The sequence below is a fragment of the Sinohyriopsis cumingii genome, chromosome 1 (genome assembly GCF_028554795.1).
Source record: "Sinohyriopsis cumingii isolate HCF-2022 chromosome 1, ASM2855479v2, whole genome shotgun sequence".
NCBI classification, from domain to species: Eukaryota; Metazoa; Mollusca; class Bivalvia; order Unionida; family Unionidae; genus Sinohyriopsis; species Sinohyriopsis cumingii.
The window spans coordinates 153,089,140-153,113,921 of record NC_142961.1 but is presented as its reverse complement, the minus strand read 5'-3'; the positions used below and the strand labels follow the sequence as shown (position 1 = coordinate 153,113,921).

The following is a 24,782-nucleotide window of genomic DNA, read 5'->3' as shown; positions in this document are numbered from 1 at the left end:
CAATACAACAGATATTTTAATATGACTTCAATGTTTATTTTCTAGATTTAATTAAGATTATGAATCAGAATCAGTCTCCAACTCCACTGTAAAGTTTATCTATTACTTCTTCTGCTCAGGCACCTGCAAATTAAAACAAAATTGTAATGCTTAAATAAAGTCATATCATCTCAGCACTAGTTACATATGCAGAAGTCATGTTAATCAGCATTATAAAAATGTATGAAATTTTCTTCACTGCACTTGTGCTTCCCTTACTATCGTTAAGCCATGATACAAGATAACTTTGCACTTACTTGTCATTTCTGGCAAGTGGATGGTGCAATCAATTTGCACAAAGATGAATTTATTTCATCCAAATATTTCATGTGAATAAAAATTCCAAATGGAGGCACTTGTCTGATCAGACAAGATATATGCATATTGTAGTTAGCTGGACTCTAGCTCTGATAGTCCTGGGCAATAGGATAAGCTGATTTTGTTATCAGTTTAGAAATGCATCCGCTTTGCAAATACTATGCTTTAAAAGACGAAACTGAATCCAATATTGATGAAATAAGAGTCATTTGGATTACCTTGTTTTTTATCATTCTGCGTTGGTTGGGTGCATATTTGAGGGTCTCTGATATGGTCTCTTCCATTCCATTTGCCTTTGCTTTGCCATTAGTTTTCAAGCAGGCTTCTGCATGAGTAATACAATGTTTTAAAATAAGTTTCACAACAAAGGATGCATTGCATTTTTCTAAATGCCAGCAATAATCAATGGAATATTTTTAAAACATGTACTTTGAAATGTGTCTCAAGTTACTTTATCAATTCATTTAAAAATCTCTGGCAAGTCACATGAAAAACACAATTTAAATCAAGCCATACTTACTTATCAAAGACTTTCTCATTCACATCCTTTACCTCACACAATAAATATCAGCAACACCAACATTAAATTCACACAATCAGTACAAAACCTAGGTGTTACTCTGGACAGTACTCTCACATTGCACCAACATGTCATGAACATATGCAAGGCTGCGTATCTTGAGCTGAGACGCATCAGCTCCATTCTCAGATATCTTTCAGTTGATGCCACTAAAACACTTGTGTGTTCATTACTGCTTTCAAGACTGGACTATGGTAACTCAATTCTGTCTGGTTCATCTTAATATCTACTGCAGAGACTTCAAAAAGTTCAAAACATAGCTGCTTGGATCATACTTAGAGTACCACAATCAGAGCACACCTCCCCGCTGCTCTGTACCCAACACTGGCTATCCATTCGATCCAGAATCAAACACAACATTAGTTCTCTGTGCTACGTTTCACTGACAGACTCTAGTCCAACATACCTATCCGACCTCACCTATGTGTACACACAAGCAAGATACTTACACTCCTCTTCCGACAATCATATACTCATTATTCTCACTATGAAAACAAAGTCACATGGACAGCATTCTTTTGCATACCAGGGCCCAGCAACATGGAATGAATTGCCCACTGAACTTAGACACAAAGACGCAGTGATCCCATTCAAGAGTGCTCTCAAAACTACTTATTCTGACTACAAAAACAAACTTAATGACTTAATAATGTTAACTACCTTAAATATTCTCAGCATGTTTTTTATGTTTTCTAATTTCATGGTGTTTGTTTTTGTAATCATATCATTGTGTATGTTTTTATGTTGTCTAATGTTGCAAAGCGCTTAGAGCTTCTAAAGATTAGGCGCTATACAAAGTCCTCATTATTATTATTATTATATTTAGCTTGGATGAATATTTTTTAAATCAGTGGCCATAACTAAAAAATGGGATTTTGTTTTATGATCATAAAAGTATGTTGGACACCATCCATGATGTACAATGCTGTCTGACATTTCTATGCACCTAAGGTTTCCATCTCAAATATTAAAGCAAAATGCATACCGAATTTGACAGATTGATGAAAATAAAAAAAAGCAATGCTTACCATTTGAAAAGAGGCAATTGTCACTAGAATATTCTATTCAAAATGATATTAATTCTGGACACAGGGGATACCACCCCCATGTTTTCCTGACTCGTGATATGTCGGCCTATTCTGTGCACAGCTTTAAAAGATGTAATGTTTATCCATCGAGCTATAGAAATGAAATACATTTACTGTAGACTGTTTCTGTCAGCAGTTGAGTAATTAGGTCAGGTTTATAGCTAGTTTACAAAATTCAATGTAGAATGCCAATAAATGACAAGATGTATTTTTGCAAACTAAAGTGATCTTGAAAAAAGATTAGTAAAGTTTAACATTTTATAAAAAATAAGCTATTATGTGGAAAAGAAACAACAATGAAATAGGATGCAATGTGTTTACGTCTAGTTTTGGAAGGTACCGTCTCTAAGGTACCGTCATAATTGTACCGTAGTTTAATGGGTGGAAAGGCCATTGAAAGGTAAGGGCAGTGCGGAGACCATCGAGTATGTTCCAGAATAGCTGAATCTTTGTAGATACATAGATCCATTCGTAACTTCAGTCCGCAAGCGAAACACTGTACTTCGTATCCCAATCCTGACTCGGGTCCGAAGTAGACAAATCCTGTTCTAGCTAAAACATACGAAGAAGGTAATCCTTCCCTATCCGTAGGCCATTTTTGAAACATGTCCAATCGACGGGCACAATCACAATAGTCAGGTAAGAAGACTGGAAAATGGTAGGGTTTGAACTTGGAGTTCTCACTGGATTTCTCACTCGATTCTTGCTGCGGCGAAGTCATCCTTCTGGTGGGTGGCTATCCTCTTACAACCAATGTTTTATACCGACATGTCCATACGGCAAAGTAAAGTGGGTGGGAAGCCGCACTCGCTTCTGCTACACGATTTGATAGACTTTTTCCAAGGGTCGACTGACGATGTGGTGTGTGGGTAAACGTACAATCTTGTTGGGTTGATAGGTGGTCACTATCTCTAGACTGCAAGGCTTCTTTCAATATGCCAAAGTTGACCACTCGACTGGTACGATAATTCAGAGTAAGTCCTTTCACTTTACACTTCGTGTGCACTTCTCCTTGTTTGGCCCAGTATTCGTAGCCGTAATTTTTGGGACCACCACTAACGAAACTTAGAATCTTGTCATCGGGGTGCTTGTCTGTCCAGGCTCCTAAACGGTCTCCTTCGATGTCAGGGTGCTGTTGACTCGGGTGATCGATATAAATGCAACTGTCCATGTCAAAGTACAAGACACGTTCCCCTAACAGTTCTAAAGCTTCGTACAATTTTAAGTGAGCATGAGCTGTCATGTAAGCTGCAATGATGACATTTCCAAAGGGGTCATCTTCTACAAAGTTCAGATCTTCTTCGTAATTCACCAAGATCAAATCCTCACGAACGACGTCCACGTGTTTCATGAATTTGGCTTTGTCATGAATCATCTGAAAGTAGCGGGAAGGTTCGGTCAAATACTCCGTCTTGGGTAAACACGGTCATTGTGCCATTTTACCCCACAAGCAATTTAACATCACTTTGGCAAACGATCGCCTGCCTTCGTTTTTCTCAATGTGATCTGAAGTAATGCCTTCTTGTGCCCAGAATTTCTCTCTGAATGTCTTTTGGTCTTCGGGAGTGTGACACCAGGACAGATAGCCACTGGCTTCTTGCTCAGTTTCAAAAAGGCATCCACGTAGTCTGCGAAAATGCCTTTCTGCGTGGGGTCACCCTTGTGGAATTATTGTGTCTTGGGAAAGTGGCAAATTTCGTACACTTCTAACAGTTGGTATCCCATGTTCAGAGCTTTGAACAATTCTACGCTGACCCATGTCCCCGTCAAGGCCCGTTCTTCCTGGGTGTGATGACAAGGTTGATCTTGGTTGCACGTTTCAGCACAAGTACGGCACAAAGGAAACATAAGTTTGCCTTGGCAATGGCGAGGTAAGACGGGATGGTATAGGTTCGTGGGAGGCAAAACTTTGCACTTGACCAAGCCTTCGTATTGTCGAATGTTTTTTAGGTCGATGTGTTCGGTGAACAATTGTGGGTGCCCTGCAGGAAAGCAACAATATTTGCACACGTAGGGATACAGTGAACACACGTCCAAGTATATGATTTCTTCTCCTTTCTCTTCGTCAGCTTGGTACAGCAAACAGGTGGCATTGGTCCTTCCTCCGTACAAACTATTACTTGGGTTCAGGGGGTCCATGAACTGGTAACTTTCCATGAGGCGTTTAAACTCGGGATCGGTGTTCAAACAGTGATTGTATTTGTGTTCCCACATTTCCACCACTTGGTATCCTTCCTGTTCTAACTTTAGGCGTGGCTGACAAATGGCCTGGTACAAGTCTTCCATGGTTCGTTGAAAGAACTGATTTTTAGTGCCGCGGTCAGGGTAACAGACGGGACATCCGTGAAATAAGCAACCGTTAAACTCGTACATGATCTTGGGGTTTTCTAAGTCCCAGCCATTGACCGAATGCATTCCGATGATCTTTCGCCCTGTCCGTTGCGGGCATGCTGAATCCATTTGTCTTCCTTGTCGCACAAGTAATGCAACCAGCATGGGGCTTTGACCGAGTATTGACGTTTGACATAGTTGGTCGTTTGAGGACTGATGACAGCCACAGTGTTTTCAAGCATGAATTGTTGTCGGTAGACTAAGGAACACGCTTTGGCAATGGTGCAAGCCTCTTTTAAATGATCAACCCCTCCGTGTTCCATGAACAGTTCTCGAAATTTTCCACAGCATCGCCGTAAAATGTCCATGTCGGAACGACGATACTTTAGCATTTCTTCCTGAAAGTCAAAAGGGTCGGAGGCGTGAGCCTGGTACCAAGCGTAGAAAGTTTCTCGTTCGGTACGCATGTTGTCAGGGTCGTAATAGTGAGCCCGAGGCAAATGGGGTAGAACGGCGTGTTGATTGGCTTCTGTATTGAAAAAGTGTGGAAAGTACCCTTTAGCCATTTCTGTCATTCCAAACATTTTAGGCATTCGACTCAAAGGCATGGCTAAGTAGCTCATCGAATCTTTAAACTGCACTTGTCCCACTTGCATGAAAATGATTTTGGCTCCGTTCAAAGTGATTTTAGGACGCTCGATGCCACGTTCCGTATAACATCTCAAAAGAAACTGTCCATCATATCCGGAGAAATTGTGAGCCATCACCGTGGCATGACAATGACAATCTCCATAATAATGTTCGATGTCCTCTTGGCTCCACGTCTTGTCGATGGGGTCTAAGACCCATTGTGTGAAATCGGCTAGTGTGTTCGGTCCTTGAAAGATTTTTTCACGCCCTCCAGGAATCTTCCTGCAGTGAGGGCAATAACTCAAGATAGGTTCTTGAATCACTTCTCGCACGCTCGATGAGCCACGCAGAAATTAGGAATGTGAATACTGATCTCTTGCATGCATTCGAAATCGAAAAAGATGAAATTGCCTTTCTTCTTCTTGTGACCATCCTCTTTCTCTGGTTGGGATTGGTATTTTTGTATGTAGCATTGGTGTTCCAAGTCCACAATGCAGTGACAAATGTGACATTTTTTCTTTCCTGAACATACGTGTGCCTTGGTACTGTTGATACATAGACCTTGTCCACACATTGGGCACAATCTCAGGAGTTGACAAGCACATTTCTTCTGTGAACCTTGCATCTTCAGATGTTGTTGGTAACAGGCAGGGCTGACAAATGTGCGCAGACAAGCAGGACAATGCACTGGTTCTTGCCCTTCGCTCAGACAGGGTTGAGAGGCCAAACATCCTGAGCATTTCGATCCACAATGTTTGTGTTGCTCTCGATTATTATAACCATCATAAGTCACATTTCTCACAGTAATATTTGTATCCCAGGAATCCAGTGATAGTGGTAATGGTATCGAAATGGTCATCGTGATGATAGAGGTGAATGTATTTTCCATCCTTAAAGTCTTTCCCTCGAAACAACAGAGACCCGCGCACTTCTTGAGGGTGCACTTTCAAGGTGTATCGTGGAGCTAGGGCATCTTGCAATTTTTGCATCTCAGGAATGCCACAGGATGTGTCTTTGGACAGGCATGCTTGTTGTAACAGAAGTTCTGCTTCATTTCGTTGTTTGGCTCGGTTCGATTTTCGAATGTTCTCCCAGGCTCTTTTCCATTCTACCGTGTCGTTCTTGTCGGCATAGGTTCATCCCACCACGATGGCTCGGGCTAAACACATGTGGTCTTGAAAATTGTTAATTTGGACAAGACTTGTTTTGGTAATGCGAAGGTTGTTGACCAATAAGGTCTTTCTGCATTGTCCGGTCCCTTGAGGAGGAGAGACGTGGGTCATGTCCAGTGTGGCTTTTCCATCGGTGATGTCAAACTGGTCATTAGATTGTTGCACGTGTTGAATCTTGTCCATGACTTTGGAAGTGGTCAATTCTGCAGGGCTGCTAAACTCGATCCAAACAGGGGATTTCAAGCCGTCATGTTGTATGGAAAGTCTCAAGCGATCATCTTCTTTGGGTTGACATTGTCGCTTGAGTGTGGTGAGCAAAGAATCCCACATGTCGGTGATGAACCCTTTTGCTTTCTCTAACAGTACTTCAGACTTGAAATCTTTAAACTTCACTGTGTATTTGTAAGCCGTAGTTCTAAATTTTCTAGAGGGACGCTTTTCCGTCTCTCGAATGTCATAGTACTTTTCAGGGTTGACTAAGGGTGGTAAACTTTGTTTAGAGGGTTTGGATTCTGGTTCACTCATGTCCTCTTCAAAATCACTGGCATGAATTTGTGCCAAGACTTCAGCCCTAGTACGAAGCGATAGATCACGTTTCTGCCTCTTACTTTCTTCTTCTTTCTTCTCAAATGAATTGGATCATTTCATCTCGAGAGCAAAAAGTCAAATGACTAAAGTTTAAACACCATGGATTAATTTATAGTCATAGCAGACCAGCGTATATAAAGGGTATGTGTCTTGTCCTTTCACTATTCATTTCACTCTCAAACTGAGCACAACAATGGAAGAGACTACCAAGATTGAACGTTTCATCAGAGCTTTGCGAGGGGTCATTAGAAAATTCTCTTCAGACCAGCCGAGGGACTACTCTCCTTCCTTTCAAGATAAAAGTCAAGATACTTGCTATATCTGTCAGAAGAAAGGGCATTGGTCTTCAGAGTGTCCAGACCGTCAAAAAAGAAAAAAAAGGGGTTAGAAGAGACAAAAGTCAAGATACCTGTTATTATTGTCAAGAAAAAGGACATTGGTCACCAGACTGCCCAAAAAAGAAACAAGAGGAGTCAGAAGAAGAGAGGGATTCTTCAGAGGAAGAGGAAGAAGAAGAGGAAGAAAACAGACAGGTGAAGAAAAAGAAACAGGAGAAGAAAAGAAGGGAAGAAAGTGAGGAGGAAGAGGAGGAAAAGACTATGACGGTGAAGAAATTAAAAAAACAGAGAGTGAACAATGAGACAGACTAAGTCTATGAACTTTTTAAAGTGCTCTGTTGTGAATTGTGAATTGTAAATATTTATAAAAGAATAAATTAATTATAAAAGGTAAGTGTCTTTGGGTTTTGATTTTAAAATAAGAACCTACACTCACGCACACTCATACACAGACAGGTACTATTGGGTAAAATGTTTTTTTTTTAGTTATTGGCAATTGAAAGCCTATCTCTTTTCGAGAGATGTGGATGGCCCTGAAAAGGGCCTTTTTTGGTGTAAGGGGTGAGTTTAAACAATCAACTTTAACTGTCTTAAGCCTTTGCCATGGCCAAGGCCTACTTCTGGACTGCGTACTGTTGATGATGATTTCGTTGAAATCACTAAGGATGGTGCAGTAGGCGTAGTCACAGGGTTGGAGTGTTTAGCTTGGGAAGGTCGTATTCTCTTCGGCCGTAATAAAGAAGTCTGATACATCTGTTTCAGACTTCTTAACTAAAATGTCTAACAGTACCGTGACCGTTTGATTTTGACACCCTTGTTTCTTTGCTGCTGCGTCTTCTTCTTCTTGTTTTTTTCTTACCTCTTCTTCTTGCTGCTGTTGCTGTAGGAGAAAAGCTTGTTCCGCTTCCTTTTGCTGTTGTATAAATTTCTCCAATTCTTCTTTCTGTCTCTGTCTAAAATTTTCCATGTGCGGTAATGAAGGAGAAGGTGACGAAGGTTCAGGAACAAATTCTTGCAAGGTAAAAAAATCCACAAAATCCCAATTCACCTCTTCTGAAAGTAAGTCTGGGTTCCCTTGGGTAGTCTCCACCATCAGTGCACCCAAACTGATCGTTTTCTGAGTTTCCGTCATGTTGAAAAACTGTCGCTTAGATTGACTACGCACAGGCGCTAGCGAATCTATATAGACTATGTGACGTCACAGGCTGCTCTCTTCGGATTGGACGTGGGCTGACTGAATTTTGTAACGCGTGTTTGGATTGGTCAACAAACTCAATCCGTTTCAATCCTTCCTCCCCCTATAAATAAGTACAGTTCACTGCATTCCTTCACCTGTTACTCAGCACCCCAACATGTGGACCGATGTACAATCTTCAACGCTTGTGTCTTCGATGATGTTCCGGACGGACATATCAATGTATGTCCGATCCAACTGGACAGTTATCCACAGGACAGACACCAGCCTGTGGATGCGAAGAATCTTATGTGGAGCATCAAGGATGCCTCAAAAGAGTCTTAATCTATGGTCCTGCAGTCAGGCACAGCCTAAGGTCAAGAAGAAGATGTCACAGATGCCCTTTATGTTAAGGGTATATTAACATAAAACCAAAGGCCCTTTTCAGGGCCATTCCTATCTCTCGAAAAGATCTTGACTTTCAATTGCCTACCCCTTTTTTTATTTTTTTGTTTAAAAAAATAATAAAAAAATAGAGACCCCTCCCTGTTTCAATTTTCGCCTGTTCCATTTTCATAGACCCATCAGGTCGGGACCTTATTAAAATAGGGTCCCGACCCTGTTCCATTTCCCCTAGTCCCAAGACAGTCCCACGATTTATTCCCCATGTTCAATTTCCCTTGTCCCTAGAGTGAATAGTTTTTTTTCTTTCTCCCATGTTAAATTCCCCTTGTCCCTAGAATGGATATTTTTTTTTTTCTCCCATGTTAAATTACATAGTCCCCAGAGTGGATATACCCTTTTTAACATGGAAGTTCCCTAGTCCCTAGACCGTCCCTATTCACTACTACCATTGTCATTACCAGCCTGAAACCAAATTTAATGTCATTTGTATAAATTCATTTCAAATAAATATTATGATATAGTTGAAGTGTAAAGTCAAGCAAGTATTCTGTTTGCAGATTTTACATTTTAGATATTATAGTAAAGTCATATTTTCTCTTGTTTAGTAAACTTTATTGCAACTGGTTCCAAAATAGTAAATCTTATTTAATGTTCATTCACCAGAATAGGTATTAATACAATCCCGAATTAACTGTATGGTACTAAAATATACCCTGATCTTGTGTGAGATTGTAATATACAGAACTATACCTCAAGACAACAATAATATATTGAATTTATATTGTATCAAGACTGTCATGGTTATGAACTCCAACTTTATTCAGGTTTTTTCATAATAAATGATCATCTTGTGCTATGGTTGAAAAGAAATCAAAGTTCAGTTTAACTCCATTCTCTCCACATTTGTAAGTTGTTAAGAGGCATACTCATCCTCAGTGTTATAGTAAAATGTAATCTTATTTGGATCAATCTTGGTGGTGTAATATATGAATGGAGAAAGAATATTATCATCCAGATTAAAATATGTTTTATTCAGACTCTACTAAAATTTTTAGTTGGATATGGGTTACGGAGCCTGATGTGTACGAACAAAGCAATGTGTACCATGACCTTTTTAATTTAACATTTTAAACTCCTGCAGAAGAAAGAGATTTTTTAGATCCATTAATCTGTATTAACAAAAACATTTCTTCAGTATGATTTTCAATTACTTAGTATTGACACAACTCATATTTTAAAGTTGTTGTTTTTTTGTGTTTGGTTTGGCCTTTTATGGTAAACCAACACAAGTAAGTTATTTAGTGCCAAGGCACTTTAAGTATAGTGCCTTGCCCAAGGACACACCATGGTAGCTAACCCAGGTTGGTTTGATGGTAGAATTTGAACCTACCTTATTTCACAGGTCCAGAAAGCTAACCACTGAGCCACTACAGCTCCCCATCTTATAGTGGAATGCTGGTATACTTTATGATCAAGAAGGATGGGTTGGGGTATGCATGTTGCATCTGAAAAAAGTGATGGAATTTTTGTTTACATAATATTTTAGTCATACAATATGAATCATTTTCTATAGATTTAAGATGTATCAGATCAAGTTAAGAAAAATCATATATTCTGTTTCCTGGGAATGTACTAAAATTCACTGTTATTGTTTGATTTTTTGGTAGTAAGCTTACTTGGTATTTTTTTCTTTTTAACTTGAATACCTAATTTGTTAACATCCTATTCTAAATCTTCAGAGTTCTGTCTATTAAGTGACAACTGTTGATACATGTAGGGAAGTTTTTGTTTATATCTTTTGATTTTTGTGATTCTGGAAGTTGCAGTATTTGTTGTTGTATTATAACCATTTCAGTAATTTAATGAATGCAGAGTATACTGCTCTATAAATGAAATTTAAGTGAAAATAATGTAAAAGTATGTTTCACTGCAAATATAAATTGTTTAAAATAATATATCATTTATCATATGACTATTCAATTGTGGTAACTAGTATTCCATCCAATATCTATATATTAAAATATGTCTTTTCATACAGCTGGTGATCATTTAGATACAAGTCCAATTGAACATAATCAAATTATCAATGCAGGTGTTTTTATTAGTAGTAGTATTGCAAGTATAAGTGTTAGTATTAAGATTTCATATACAGGTATGATAAGTGTATCATAATGTTTAAATGATGCTCCTTGTTACAACATAAAATATGTTCATTGAAACAAATGGTTCACTGGTAAATTGGCAGCAAAGGTCTTCACTGAATTATGTTGCATAAACTATTTTACAATAAAACATATATGATGCATCTCAATTATGATGAATGTGAGGAGGAGGATTAATAATAATGCAATTTAAGTTATCTTCATAACATAAGTTCTAGCAGATGTGTAATTTTTATGTGGTTCATCATCAGTTTGAAACTGGTCTGTGATTTCTGGATCTGGACATACCTGGTCCCCTGCTGTTGTGCTGCTATGGTCTTTACAGTTCATTAGGATATCAGTTACACTTGGTTTACATTTAGAACCCCATGGGATGGAATGCCCAGTTTGAAACTGAGAGAATGGTTAATTATCCATAATATAACTCCTGCAGTTATTATTAGGTTTGATATCAAGGTCTTTCTTTAAAAGCTTTTCAACTCAGGTTCTGTTCTACCATACAGATAAATAAAGTCAAATTCAAGGCTTTCAGATTTGTCCAGTTTGTTTCATGTGTTGCGGCAGACAGACTGTATATTGCCACTGTACCATATAAATATCAGTGCTTAGTCTGCTCTCAGTTGCTGTGGTTTGATTAGTTACAAGTGTCATCACATGTGACTAATTATTGACCAATGTAATGAAACTTGTATAATTAGAAGGCTGTATTTAAAAACTCTAAAGATCTTAAAAAGAAAATTGGATCGGGGTAAGTAAAACCTTTTACTTTGACCATTTGGCTAGAAAATAATTTTCAATAAGTTTAAATTGGATAATAGTAATATAATAATTAATTACACAAATCAGAATAAAAGCTATTTGCATATCCCCTTACAGCTGTTGCTTTTTCATAGTACTAAGTAGAATAAAGTATAGTTAAGACAGATAGCTTTAAGCTAGAATTAAACTCAAATAAATTGCAAGAAATCAAAACAAACCCAGGATTAAAACTAAAGAAATATCCTGTCATATATACCTTACATCAAATAAAGAAACTCAAGATGGATAACAACAAAATTAATGTCACATCATCAAATAGTTATCTCAGCTGCCTGGTCAACCTAAAGGCAGATAAACTAAGGCAAACTTACTCCGAAGCAGTCTCATCCCCCCTAAGAGAAAAACGACAGATACAGTTCTTAACGCCAATTTTCAACTCGACCCCAACTGACTCGATGAGTAGACTCTACCTGTCACCAAGCGTAAACGAGAATGTGGACAATCTACCGAGTAACCGCAAAACTACATCCGACATGAGTACCCAAACTGAGGAACAATACTCAACAAGCACAAAAACAACCCAGACCACGCTGGTTAAAAACACTAGCAGCCAGGGGACTCAAACTGAGAACCTACTAGATGAAACAGAACGCCCTCACCCTACCACAAATAAAGCAGTCACACATGACTCAACAAAAGGTAAGAATAATAGGAAAACCAAATCCCAAATACCAGTTAGAAAGAATAAGGAACACACTAACTGTCAGAATACAAGACCCAGCAAGCCGGTTATGGACAACGAAACAAAGTCAGCTAAAGAGACAAACACCAGGGGAAAAAGACCAGTCTGCAAAATATCCAAAACAAGAAACACCCCGCTGAACTGACTCTCTTCGTCAAGGGAGTAAATTCCAAAATAACGAAGTTAGCCTTTAAAACCATAGCATGGCAATTGAACAAACATCACCAAGGAGAATTCACGCTTAAAAGCACTAGAGACGACTTGCTGATAATCAAATGCACCACTGAACAACAGATTGCCAAATATATGGAAATTGAAAGAATAGACCAAATAAATGTTCAGGTCACTAGACACAACAGAACAAAACAACACATAGACCCAAACCCCCCAAAAACACACAACAAAGGAGTCATATACGTATCAACTCAAAATAAAACCAATGAAATAGTAGACTACATAAGGAGTAAAGGACAGGAAGTAGAGAAAGCAATCCGCCTAAAAACAAGAAGGGGAAAGGATAGCACTGCAGTGGTACTCTTTTTTAAGGGCGCCACCCCAGAAACTATCAAAATAGCCGAAAAACTCGAGGCTAAAAAAATTTTTGCTTTCAAAAACAAACCACGGTTCTGTGGCAACTGCAAAAATTGGGGGCATTACTCTAAGAGTTGCGGAAACCTATTCCGGTGCAATCAATGTGGTCTTCACCACCCAGACCGGAAAACATGTAGCGCCACCAATCAGCACTGCGCTAACTGTAGTGGTAACCACAAACCAAACCATGCAGAATGCCCCAGGGCTCTTAGAGAAGCCCTAATAGTCGAATATATGATCTCCCATGGGGTAAACTATAAGCAGGCCAAAACAAAAATCAGGATACCAAAAACAAAATAAATAGGTAGCACCCTCACTGGTAGGAAACACGCATAAAACGAAAACAACAGTAAATTAAACAAACTATAAAGACTTTTTGCACTAGAGATGGATTCCAGAGCAGAAATCAAAATATGGCAATGGAATGCACGCGGCCTTAGGGCCCACGCTGACCAACTAAATAACAAAATACTTGAACAGGAAAGAAAACCAGATGTTATATGCATACAGGAAACCCACCTAAATGATACCTCACGTATCCCAAACATCATAGGCTACAACACCAAATACCTAAAGCATCGATCCCCCACAGCAAGAGGAGGGGGGTTAGCAACCTTTGCTAGAGATGGAATTACATCAGAAATGCATAAATTAACAGATAGTAGACCGCCCAATGACTTCGAAATACAGATAGTCAAAATAACCGCTCAAACTAAGCAGGTACTAATCGTTAACCTCTATGAAACAAATGAGCAGCGCAATTTAAGTGCAGACGAAACAATCAAAATGATTAAAGACTGTGGAGAATGGGTGGTAATATGCGGGGACTTCAATGCGCACAATGAACTATGGGGGAGTCAAAAGACGGACATTAAAGGAAAAATTGTAGAAAAATGGGCACAAAAATGCAACTTAGTTTTTCTAAACAACGGAATGCACACCCGGATAGATGACAGAACAGGCCACACATCAGCAATAGACCTATCTCTATGCACACCAAGATTAACAGGCATTTCTGATTGGCAAGTTGATGAAAGCGACCCTATGGGAAGTGACCATTACCTTATAAATATAGAAATACAAATTAGAATACCTCAAAATAAAGCGTCCTTCACACCAAGATGGAAATACGAACAGGCCAACTGGATTAGGTTCAAACAGATAGGTGACTCAATCGACCCAGAAACCATATATCACCGGGACATTGACACCTTTAATGACAAATTAATAGAAACCATTAACACAATGGCCCAAGAAACAATTCCTAAAACTAAAGGAGTAGCACCCAAACCCACGGTGCCCTGGTGGAACAATGAATGTAAAATAGCAATTAAAGAGAAAAAAAGAGCTCTAAACAAATTCAAAAGAACTAAAAATAATAGGGACTTTAACTACTACAAGGAAAAGGAAAAAACTGCCAAACAAACTATTATGATAGCTAAACAAAACTCATGGAGAGAATTCTGCTCAAAACTAGATATTAACACAAAATCGAAGGAGGTGTGGCAAAGAATTAAAAAAATGAGAGGCAAAACTAAATCAATAACCCCCAACATACCTGGACAAAACAACAAACATAAGGCAGAATTATTCGCAAACTATTTCGCCAACATGTGTAGCAATACCAACTTAGAGGATAAGTTTAAAAATCATAAAAGGCAATTTGAGGAAAGCAACTCTGACAACATAAAGGAAGCAGGAAATAATGACGGCCCACTAAACCTTCCGTTTACAGAAGCCGAATGGAGAAAGGCCCTCGCCGGCAAAAAGACCACATCCCCCGGGGAGGATACTTTGGGGTATGAAATGTACAAGAACCTACCCAAAAAACTTGTCACAATTGCACTTAACCTCATTAATAAAATATGGGAAACCGGTACCATACCTATAAGATGGAAAAAGGCAGTAGTGGTCCCGATTCTTAAGCCTGGAAAACCCTCAAGCGATATAAAATCATACAGGCCCATATCACTAACAGACAATATATGTAAAATAATGGAAACTATGGTAAACAACAGGCTGAAATACCATTTAGAAAGCAAAGGACTACTAGCTAATACACAGAGCGGGTTTCGCAACTACCGAAGCACAATAGACCAACTCATGAGACTAGAAACCGCTGTCAAATTAGCATCTAGAGAAAAATTTTAAAAATCCAGATATGTTACAGCCATCTTCTTAGACATGGAAAAAGCATATGATCTAATGTGGACTAAGGGACTGATAAGTAAACTTAAACCATACGGAATAACTGGCAATATATACAAATTTATTGCTAACTTCCTAACCGATAGAAAGATACAAGTCAGACTAGGACAAGACTACTCCGAACGATACAAACTGGAAAATGGTACGCCACAATGAAGCGTAATCAGCCCAACTTTATTTAATATAATGATAAACAACCTGGAAACAGCGGTAAAACCCAACCACCTTGACTTATCCCAATTCGCCGATGACAGCGCCGTATGGAAAACTGGCAACCCAGCCAGCAGAGAAACGACCAAGCACTTACAAAAAGGACTAAACGATATAGGAAATTGGACAGATAAATGGGGATTTAAATTGTCACCTCTAAAAACAGTAGGCATAGTTTTCAATCCGGGAGGTGGCCACCCCCCACCCACTCCAAACTTAACCCTAAAGGGGGTACCCATCAAATTCGAAAAACAAGCGACACTCCTAGGTATGGTATTCGACCACAAACTCACGTGGGCAGCTCATATCCAAGAACTCGTAACGAAGTGCAAATGAGACATCAACCTCCACAGAAACCTCAGAGGGGTGAATTGGGGGGTTGATCAAAAAACACTCGTTACCCTATATAGAGCACTTATAAGAGCAAAATTGGACTACGGTTGCCAGGTATATGGAGCGGCGAACGCCACGTTACTAAAGAAACTAGACACAGTCCAATCAAAAGCGCTAAGGGTATGCACCGGCGTCCTAAATGGTACCCCCACACAAGATATCTTAATAATAGTAGGAGAACCCCCGCTAGACCTAAGGCGGAAGGAATTGATGCTGCGATACTCGACTCGAATATCAATACACCAACCCAACCACCTCACGCTACAAGCCCTCTTAGCATGCGACAAACCATTCGATACAAAAGGAAAAAATAAAAAAATACCTAGTGGGAAAATAATTATAGAATTAAAAAGGAAATTTCAAATCGCAAATATCAACCCAGAAAAAATAAGGTACTACCCAGACCCCCCGTGGACCTGTCCCACACCACAAATAGATCTTAGCTTACGTAAACTAGGACAAAAACAAAATGACCCGATAGGACTAAGAGCATCAATACTAACGTACATTGACAACAAATACGAGACATACACGCAAATCTTCGCAGATGGATCAAAAACCAAAAATCCAAATAAAACTGCAGCAGGGATAGTGATCCCAAAATTAGATGTCGCCGTTGGAAAAAGACTCCCAGACCAATGCGCTATATACACGGTAGAATTCATGGCAATACTAATGGCATTAACATACGTCAAAACATACCCCACAACTAAGGCAGTCATTCTAAGCGACTCTTACAGTGTACTACAATCGTTAGCAACAGACCAATCCAAGAGCAGACCTAATATGATTAATCATGCAAGATCGCTACTTAAAGAGATTGAAAAAAACAACAAACACGTTGAATTCGTATGGATACCCTCTCACATCCATAATCCCAGGCAATGACAAAGCAGATGCAGAAGCAAAAAATGCCACAAACGAACCAAAAGCCCAAAATATAGCATACAGCGTCACTGAAATCAATAAAATGGGACAAGATCAATGACATGTGGCAAGAGCTATGGGAAAAATCGGATGCAAACAGTCTAATACACACGATGATGAAAAAAGTAAGTAGAAAAGTCGAAAGTCCGACCTTCAAAAATCCATACGATATAACAATAATAAATAGAATAAGAACAGGTAAAACACTATTGGCAGGATGCGCAGGGAAACACATAAAAAGGGGACCAACCGAAAACTGCCCCTACTGCCCAACTCCAGAAACAATCGCACACTTAATAAATATATGCCCCAAATACAACCAGGAAAGGGCCGAACTAAAATCTCAACAGGAACAAATAGGAGAACGGTGGACATACCCGGAGTTACTTGTGGCAAAAAACAATAACATAGGAATGACCTATAATAACATCATGACATTCATTAACAAAATAGGCAAAAGGGGACAAATCTAAACCGAATGAAGGGTTGGGTATAAAGAGAGACCATGTAAAGAAATTAAAACCAATAAACCTAAAAGATCGAACCAAAAAAGAAAAAAACCAATCAAAATATTACAAATCACTGTTTGGGAATTGTGACAGCCGGCTCGGGCTAGTGGGTTCACAGACTGACACCGCCGCTCATAACCCGAACAATAAAAACCAGATAAGGACGAATATTACAAAATCACTGTTTTGGAATTATAATGGCATGCTAGGCCCCGTAGGTTCAAAAAAAAAAAAAAAAAAAAGGAAAAAAAAAAAAAAAAACAAAAAAAAAAATATTAAAAAGTAAATCAAAGACCAGTCAAAATATTACAAATCACTGTTTGGGAATTGTGACGGCCGGCTCGGTATCGTGGGTTCACAGACTGGCACAGCCGATCATAACCCGAACAATAAAAACCAGATAAGGACAAAATATTACAAAATCACTGTTTCGGAATTATAACAGCATGCTAGGTCCCGTAGGATCAAAAAAAAATTAAAAAAATATAAAAAAATAAAAATAAAAAAAATATACATTAAAATAAATCACAAATAGCTAAGCTAAACAAAAATAACAGGTAAATAGCCAAGTGGTCAAAGCGAAGGGAAACAAAGGCAATCAAACCACCTCCCTCGAAGAAAACATCTCACGGCGAGCATGGCAGTATCAAAAGGACGAGAAGGCCAAAATAGAAACGGACACGGGATAAGGCAGAAAGAGCTGAAATAAAGAAGAGCAGGAAAAGGCACAGGATGAAGTTAAACGTCCTAAGGCAGTAAAAGAAGAAAGAACAGGACACTTGCAGACCTTGGGGAATGAAGGCAGAAACAATGAAAAGAGTATGCCTCAAATAAACAAACCACCCCCACCCCCCAGTATGAAAAGAATTGCCTTCCCGAAATCAAACAAAAGAAATAAGGCCACCCCCCCCCCACATCTACTTATAAGTGTGAATGAGAAAGTGAGCGGGAATGTGTGTTGTCGGGATATGTGGGAAAAGCAGAAAAACGAACAAAAATGTCTATAGCCATCACACAAATATAGCATACACACTCCCTACCCACCTTTTTTTTCTTTTCTTTTCTTTTTTTTTTTCTTTTTTTACAAACAAATTTTACCACATAGGGCTTTCATTCTGACCCACGAAAGCCCTCTTTTGACCAACAACTTACTGGCCCTGAAACACACTGATTGGTTTAAAGCCACACGTACGAAATACTTAACCAAATTGAGATCTCCAAAACAAAATAAAGGGCTACTAAAAGCCTACTAGATGTGAAAAAATTTTCGGAAAATTCAAGTACGCAAAGTACACAAAATTTAATAGACCTTACAAAAGATAGGAAAATTCACAACTCAGGAATATCTGAAGCGTATGTGACAATCACATGTTTGGCAAGATAGTACAGGAATAGCCCAATAAATATAGGGAACTGGGCATTGATTGCAACGAAAATTTCATAATACTGCTGCTGGTGTGCTTCGGTTACTGCCTGAAATGAGAGAGGAAGGAGATGCAGGATGCAGAAACAGACCACCAACGGAGTACAACGATGGAGAAGGTTGCAGCGATGAGAGCCTGGGCGGGACCTTTTGGGGCACCTGGGCTTCGGCTTGCTTGCTTGGGGGCATTGTATAAGTTAATCGCTAAATTCAAAAAGTACACAAGCGTGTACAAACTAAACAGTCGCACATACCGAAAGGTGCACGTGACTTTAATCCAATGAATGAATGAAATGTGTGCTAGAGGGTAGGGTTAGCAGTTATACTCCCAATTATGTTTGTGATGAGCAAAAGCAGCTGCACAAATTTGAGCTTTTAGTTTGGTTCTGGTAGGGCCAAAGGATGCAGGTACATTTTACATTCATTTTTTACTAGAAATAGCTATTTTCAATATTTTTCTGTGACAAGGCAACTAAAAGAATCAGTATGTGCCTTATGCATGAATAAAGTTCACTAGTACTATAACAAATTAGCATACTTTTCATCACCCCTCTACCATCAAGATTTTTTTATATTTACCTCTGTAGCAGACACAAATAAAAGTCGGCAGCTCATTTGCAGACTAAGTTACGCATATGATCTCCAATGCTCATCTAACTGTGACAGGCAGTCACCAACAAGCCAACCTATTTCCATGCCTAACTCAAAGTAAATCTGAACCACATTATAGATTTAGCTTATGTGTAAATTTATAAATGCTAGGCTTGTGATAATTAGGTTCATGCCTTCTACCTTAAAAATTAGAGGGATGTCAAAATACGAAACTATCCAGTGAGACCTATGATGTTAATTTTAATCCCTATGGGATTTGTGACATAAAAAACCCAAATGCTTTATGTATTAAAAGGTAACTAATGGGGGCAGGATCTGCAGTGAATCAATGGTTAGTATGCTAGACTCCTGATAAAAATGTTTGTGTTAAAATCCTGTTATCAAGTCAACCAGGTTACCTACTGCAATGTACCCTTGCCTTACTCCAATTCCCTCAGTACTCAGTAAACAACTAGTGTTGCTGTACATAACAAAACCAGTCCATATTGATTTTACATATTTTACTAAATCCTGACAAAAATAATTCTCTAAATAAAGAATGATTAATATGTGATGGTCTCACATGTAATCAAACTCTTCCAAGCTTTTAATGATATGAACCGATTTATCAATGTTTATCAAATTTGCATGAAAAACTATTTCTTATTTGTCATCAAATATGTTCAATGTTTTGATCATATAAGCATTTCTGCTACATTAGATCAAAATAATCTTTTTGTCAGAAATAGAGCCCTTATAGTATTTGCAAGGTCAACCAATCAGATGCAGAATTTGAGTTTAATATGAATGAATATTTTTTTTACAAAATTGCTCTTTTGCTATATCTTGATGAGATAAATCTATTCACCAAGTCTGATGAAATTAATGAGAAATAGTTTTAAGAGCAGTAGCAAGAATGGCTAGTGAGATGTAGAACCACCACATTATATGCATAGATTTTGCTTATAGCCTCAGACATACAAGCAAATAATTAAACAAGTCAGATCTAAATTGGATCATAAACACTGTTGTGCAAATCATAAGAAACTCTGTCAATCAGATGCAAGGTCACTTCACTACCATACCTTTATCACACTCATAATAAGCATCATTGTGAAACTTGACTCTATAAGCCCAATGGCCAAGCATGATCAAACTTGAATCAGCAGTAGTGGTTATAACCTCATGTATTTGTATGCATCTTCACTTCTTCAATCTAGATCTCATTTATATAAGCATGTATTCTACGTTTAGTAAAAACTGCACTACATGTATAAATATTGCATGCGGTGGTAACATACTCAGATGAAAGATCACCTTATTATTATTAATGGTTAACACTCATCAAACTTCAAGGACAACTTAATGATTTTAGCCTATATTGTGGAAGTATGGCTTTTAGGCTGGTTAAAAAACTCAACTAATCTTATACATGATCACATGTATATACTTGGATTTTGCTCATTATTAGATTTATCCAAGATGTTGATTTAAGCCCAAAACCAAGTTTTATATAAACAAATTGATCAGAACTATGGACTCCAAAGTAGCTAATTTCTTACTGTTGAAAGACAGAAGGGGATGTGAAATAAATAACACACTCTGGACCATTACATAAACCCACTTAGCCTTTTGACCAGTTGAGATAAAATATCAACAATAATGTTAAATAAGATTGATAAATTATGTTTTCTCACATTACCTCTAGCCCTTTTCAACATGGATGGTATTTTTCTTCCACATATGTCAGCTCTTAATTAGTGGCCCTTTCCCATCATGAATGTTGTAGGTGAAACTCTCAGAATTAGGCTTTTTAATTTATATCTGTAGAAGAAAAAAACTATTGGTCTGCATATATCAATGTCACCATTTCTGTATTAGATTAAAATACCATATGTGTGTGTGTGTGTGTGTGTGTGTGTGTGTTAATTTTAGAATTTAAGCAAACTTGTCTCCATGTGTTTATTTTAAAACTGATGATGATAACACATAACAGGTTCAATGGATAAAATGTTATTTCTTACTTCTTACAACTGCTCATTATATCTGAATTTACATTCAATGTTTGTTTTAATTAACATATTTGGGATATTGGGCAAATTATTTATTTTGTAGTTTATCATTGTATCATTTACCAGTCTTTTATCATTCAAATATGTAATATAGTACCATTATACTGACTTCATATTCTATATGATATCCCAGCAATACATATTAAGCAGATAAGTGCAAATAAAAATGTTCAGAATGTAAAATTTACTCCAAGCTCAAAGAAGATCAGCAAAAGATAATATCCAACAAATTACCAAACAAAAAGCGAAGTTAACGCAGTTACCTTTATTATGACGTCTCCAACACCAACGGTACTGTACAGCTACGTCTTCTGAGTTTTACCGTCATCTTGTCTTTCAAACCAGAATTAATTTCTTGAGCTCTTACAAAATGAAGAAACTTTTAAATACTATAATTTAAGCAGCTTCTTTACATGCCATCAGATAAATTATGGCACAGTGTTATGTCTGTCAGCAAAACGCAACTTCACATTTGGACGGCGCGCTGTGTGGGCATCGCCGACACAGCAACTGACATGAATTCTCTATTAGCAGACAATGATTCGGAATAAATCCTTCGCAAATCTAACATTCTCGATTTTTCATAGTTCCACTTTTCATTGTTGCATCTGTTTGATTGTACAATTGCTAATGATGTTCAATGAATCAACTTCAATTCATCTGCTGTCTGAAATCCCGGTTCAGTTGGTATTTTCTTCCGCGCATGATGCCGTGTAAATAAAAGATACGGTCGACATTCAAAGTGGTTTAGGTTAATTTATTATTTTTCTTTATTAAGGTCATTTGCAGAAAGTGTTTCGCTAGGGTGAGAAAAAAAAAATATAACAAAAAGAAAACTTTCTTTTCCAACGCTAATACTGTATATATTTCAATTTGTGATTGATGCTATAAATAAAAAAAAATGATAATAAAGCATTTTAGCCCGTGGCTTCGGCACGGCACTCGTTTTTGTGGGTTTTTTAAAATGTTGTTAGTGTTGTTTTGGGGTTGTTTTTTGTGTGTGTACCACACTAAAAAACATACCAGGTATTAGGCCTAACGTAGGAAAAGAAATTATCCTCTATTTATTACTATTCTTACTGTCAAATGACGCAAAAGTGATCAAATTGCTATTAAGATTTTGTTTTGTATAACACTTACCGCTCGTTTTTCTCGAGATAAAGCAGCCACTTCAAAATGATTATAAAATCTGTGACAGATGAAAAACGTGGTTTAAATAATTCGTAATCGCCTGCCTTAAAATACTGTAGGAATTTGCTAATGTATTTCATGGCCCTCGTTTGAATAGATACCAACGATCATGTATATCGACCAAATTTTGTATATTCCTGCCCACAATCATGTATTTTGTATTAAACCGTATATTACACGAGCGCTCTGTGGCAAACTCGGGGGGGGGGGGGTCTCTATTATACCCAGAGGCGTAGCTATGATATTTTGCGCCCGGGGACGAACTATAAAATTGGCGCCCCAGCCCCCTCCCCGTTTAATCACATTTTTGAATATCACCCTTGTTTACTTATTATAATGTAACGTTGTAAGCCTCATTTTGGCGCCCCTGTACCTTGGCGCCCGGGGACATATGTACTCCCCTTCCCCCCCCCCCCCCCCGCTACGCCTCTGATTATACCTGCTGTATCAGTTGAGAAATATATTGAACAGATCAGGCCCCAATACTCTCGCTCTGAAAAACATTAAAATAATTATATGCAGAATATCGGTAGGTCTCCCTCTTGCCGAAAATGTCAGCACCATATATATTTTGCAAGTAATGTAATGGGTATAAAAACACACACACACACACACACACACACACACTTTTTTGGGAGTGGGGGGGGGCAACGGACAGATGCCCCCATTTCCCAAAAAAAATAAAAAGTATTTTATATTTGTGTATTTCCCCCTCAGATGTGTTCTACGTTTTATTAAAACAAAATTTTATATAAAAAATTTAGTTTTTAGAATTTTTGATGGGGTATTTATGTTTCCATAGTGTTATCTAAAGGGTTGTTCGTCCGAGTCTGGTTTCCCTCACCTTGCTCGAAGTTCATTCCCTTGAAATGTTTTGTAACCTTTGCTATATGTCGCCTAGGTCTCAGTGTTTGCTATATGTAATGGTGTTATATTGTGTGTATGCTATATTTTCTTTATGTTTGAGACAGCAAGTATAGATCAAATATCTTTCCCAGTTGTATTTCTTCCTTTATGATGTTATATTGTATCTTTTAATTTGTTTTATGGTTTTCTAATTTTGACGATGGAATGGTGTACTATTTAGACTTTGTTTAAAAAAAATAATTTCCTATTTTATTATTCGAGTGATAATATGTGTCGTTCCTCATAATAGTCTTTAAAGATGTTGATAGGTAGGTTACGCTCGATCCAAGGTTCACGCTTCTTTATTCTCTGTGTGTTTTTCCTGGGTCGCGTTAGGCCTCTTTTATTTAGTTTATCTGATTATGCTTTATTGAAAGATCCAAACGTATTTATGAGACCACATTATTCTATAGTGGTCAACCATGCAGTGCGGGAGAAGTTAGTAGGGTTTTAAACTAAGTGTTATACAGTATGTATTTGTGTCTTTATTTTGTCTGTTTATGTTCTACATTGGGTGTTTTCAAAGACTCATGATGGGCCTATGCACTTCACTGAGCCCTGTGACTTAGCCCCATGATGTCATCGCCATTTACTTCCCCCTTATATTTTCCCTGTATCCCTTCCTATATATGTCTTTAGAATTTTCTTTCAGAGAAAGAAGAAAAAAAATTAAATTACAAAATTCTTTTATTTTTTTCTTTCTTCCTTTCTTCCCTTTTCTCTTTTAAAAAAAAAAGTTATATGGGTTTCTTTGAAATATTTGAAATAGAATTTGAAATTTTCTTTGAAATATGGCTGTTGTGGGGTGCGAGGAGGGGGTATGGGTATGGCATCAGCTCGCAATTGCGCTACGCGACAATTCGGTCTGTAATACCTATTCCTCCCTCCCCCTCTCTCCCCCAATTCCAACATCAATTGCGTTATATCAACCTGACGGTAAGTATCTATTCGTCGTAAGACGTACTGAGTTCTTGTTGTGGTTAATATTCTTATTTTTACCACGTATCTTATTTAAAAATCTTTATCACCTGTCCACAGGATATCATCGTAGTTACTATATAGTCTATACATTTTAGAACGATTTTGTTTTCGTAGTCTAAATCTATGAATAAAATGTTATTTTTGTTATACTTATATTTTTTGCAAATTTTCATTATTAACTTTATCCTATTATGTTTAGATTTATCACATTGGACAATCGTATGTAGTTTGGTGAAGTTCGCTGTTTTACATAAAGGGCATTTCGGCATTATCCTCAGCATACGATGTTTGATTGTTTCTTCGCCTGTTAGCCAGGTGTTGTGCAGGTATTTAAAAATTATACTTTGTGTTTTGACAGATCTTATTTTCCCCAATTTTTCCAATTTTTTGTCCAATTTACCCCCTCAGTTGTCCTGCTCTACTCTACATTTTATATTTTTGGTTACCTCCTCCC

At 37.9% G+C, this 24,782-nt stretch overlaps 1 protein-coding gene and 1 long non-coding RNA gene across 2 annotated transcripts in view; one reads left to right on the top strand and one right to left on the bottom strand.

Annotated features, from left to right (window-relative positions):
* On the bottom strand, positions 1 to 22,815 carry LOC149808177 (uncharacterized). The gene is made up of 5 exons (XR_016419677.1): positions 21,514 to 22,815; positions 20,881 to 21,002; positions 10,054 to 10,168; positions 576 to 682; positions 1 to 123 (listed from the first exon to the last, which is right to left on the bottom strand). It is a non-coding gene; the product is annotated as an uncharacterized LOC149808177 (long non-coding RNA).
* Positions 1 to 24,782, top strand: part of LOC149808176 (mu-type opioid receptor-like) — an 85,899-nt gene that overhangs the window by 28,006 nt on the left and 33,111 nt on the right. The gene's annotated exons all lie outside the window — the stretch shown is intronic.